Source organism: Urocampus carinirostris, unplaced genomic scaffold (assembly GCF_059441175.1).
Source record: "Urocampus carinirostris isolate Australia breed hairy pipefish unplaced genomic scaffold, RoL_Ucar_1.0 HiC_scaffold_188, whole genome shotgun sequence".
NCBI classification, from domain to species: Eukaryota; Metazoa; Chordata; class Actinopteri; order Syngnathiformes; family Syngnathidae; genus Urocampus; species Urocampus carinirostris.
Window position 1 is genome coordinate 1 of NW_028283289.1, and position 2,500 is coordinate 2,500.

General features: G+C 69.5%; 1 non-coding gene and 1 pseudogene across 1 annotated transcript; both read left to right on the forward strand.

The window, feature by feature from the left end:
* On the forward strand, positions 1-607 carry LOC148344911 (18S ribosomal RNA; annotated as a pseudogene; the record flags this gene model as incomplete).
* Positions 608-1,949: 1,342 nt separating this feature from the next.
* On the forward strand, positions 1,950-2,103 carry LOC148344912 (5.8S ribosomal RNA). The gene has a single exon (XR_015849004.1). It is a non-coding gene; the product is annotated as a 5.8S ribosomal RNA (ribosomal RNA).
* Positions 2,104-2,500: the final 397 nt, after the last annotated feature.

Here is a 2,500-nt window from a genome sequence, read left to right on the forward strand (position 1 = left end):
CACCCGGCCCGGACACGGAAAGGATTGACAGATTGAAGGCTCTTTCTCGATACCGTGGGTGGTGGTGCATGGCCGTTCGTAGTTGGTGGAGCGATTTGTCTGGTTAATTCCGATAACGAACGAGACTCAAACATACTAAATAGTACCGCGGCCCCCCGCGCGGTCGGCGGCAGAAAACTTCTTAGAGGGACAAGTGGCTCTCAGCCACACGAGAATGAGCAATAACAGGTCTGTGATGCCCTTAGATGTCCGGGGCTGCACGCGCGCCACACTGAGCGTATAAGCGCGTCGTCTATCCCCGCGCCGGCAGGCGCGGGTAATCCTATGAACCCCGCTCGTGACAGGGCCTGGGGATTGCAATTATTTCCCACCAACGAGGAATTCCCAGTAAGCGCGGGTCATTAGCCTGCGTTGATTAAGTCCCTGCCCTTTGTACACACCGCCCGTCGCTACTACCGATCGGATGGCTTAGTGAGGTCCTCGGATAGTCCCCGCCGGGGCCGGCCCCGGCTCCGGCGGTGTGCCAGAAGACGGTCGAACTTGACTATCTAGAGGAAGTAAAAGTCGTAACAAGGTTTCTGTAGGTGAACCTGCAGAAGGATCATTAACGTACGAGCGGCAGCAGATCCGCCTCGGTACACCCCCGACGAGCCAGACGCCGAGGGCGGCGGGTCGTCGCAGGCGGAGGAAGAGGGTAGACCGGGACGGGACGGGACGGGGGGCGCGGCGCGGGTCACTCCCGGGCCGCGCGTCGGAGCGAGTTCGGCGGGCGCCACGCGGCGCGGCGCGAGGCGAGAAAAGGCGGCGGGCGATGTCGCGCTACCTCCGTGCGAGCGGGGTAGCGCGCTCGTCCGACGACCCCAGTAGCGCGGCGCGGCGCGACGACAGGCGACCGCCAGCGACGGGCGAAAGGCGGCGGCCGTGCGCGGGACCCCCGTAACCGGGGAATCCCCCTATGCCGACGACCCTAGCTCGGCGCGGTTCTCGCGCTTCCGGCGCGCGCTTCCGGGGCGGCACTCGCCTCGACGACCTCCCGTCCTTTAAAGGTAACGGTTCGGGCCGGCGCCCCGGCGTCCGTCCGCCCGTCGGTGTCGCGTGTCCGTGCGGCGCGGGGCTGCTCTCGGCGAGGGTCGCCGAGCAAGCGGATCCCCGCACGGATCACAACGGCCGTATGGCGGCGGCGTCGGGACGCCCGCCCGAGACGAAGGTTCAGGGCGACGAAACGGTGCTCCCACCGGCTACCTTTTTCCCCGGCCAAACGCGTCCGTCGGCCGGAGCCCTCGAGGGGCCGCGTAGCGCGCGCGTGGGCCGGCCCCCGGACACCGGAGTCCCTCCCGGGGCTCCGGACACCGGGGGTTCGGTTCCGCGCGGTCCGCCGCGGTCTCCTCTGTCCATCCATAGTCCGGGCAGGCCGCGGCCGGGTCGGGGGCCAGTCCCCCCTCGGTGTCAGCGCGGTCGCGCCGCCCTTGTAAACCAAACCCACTCGCTGACGGGTAGCAACACCCAAAGCGTCGCTTCGCGGCGCGGCGGGGCTTCCAAGTCGGATGGCCTTCCGGGGTCCGGGTAGGAGACGCCGGGGGCCGGCCTCAGCGCCGAGCCCCCGACCTACCCGGCGAGTCCGGTCGCCGAGTCGTGTCAGGCCCGAGCGGGAGACGCCGGGCGCCGGCCTCAGCGCCGAGCGCCCGACCTACCCGGGCCGACGCACGTCTCGGGCGCCGTCGCGGCCCCGAGCGGGAGACGCCGGGCGCCGGCCTCAGCGCCGCGCGCCCGACCCGCTCGGCTCGTCGCGGCGTCGCGCGTATCGCGCCCGTCGGTAACCGCGCCGCGGGTTAGGGGCTCGCTCGCGGGAGCGACCGAACGGCACCCGCGGCGCGTTCGTCTCCGGTACAAACCCTGTCGTGAATTTGTCTCCGATCGTCCCGGGCGGACGTAAAAGGGCCCAAACGTACGACTCTTAGCGGTGGATCACTCGGCTCGTGCGTCGATGAAGAACGCAGCTAGCTGCGAGAACTAATGTGATTTGCAGGACACATTGATCATCGACACTTTGAACGCACATTGCGGCCCCGGTTTTACCCCGGGGCCACGCCTGTCTGAGCGGCGCTTTCCAATCGATCGGACGCGGGCCGGGCCCTCCGCGACATTCCGCCGGTCCGTCCGGCGGGTGGCGCGAGAACCCGGTCCGCGCGGGCGAGGCTCGGGCCCTCCGCGACATTCCGCCGGTCCGCCCGGCGGGTGGCGCGCGACCCGTGTCCCCGCCCACTCCGCGGCTGGGGTTTCGCAGGGACCCCCGTCCCTTCGTACCCTCAAATACAGACTCGGGCGGCGCTCCGTGTCCGTCCGCCCGTCGGTGTCGCGCGTCCGCGCGTCCGGAGGTGCTTCTCGGCTGCCGGTGAGTACGGCTGGTACTTAGCATACCGAGAAGGTGCTCCGCGCGCGCGGCTCCGCGCGGCGGCCCGTATGGCGGCGGCGCTCGGCGCCCTCCTCAGGTAAAGGTCCC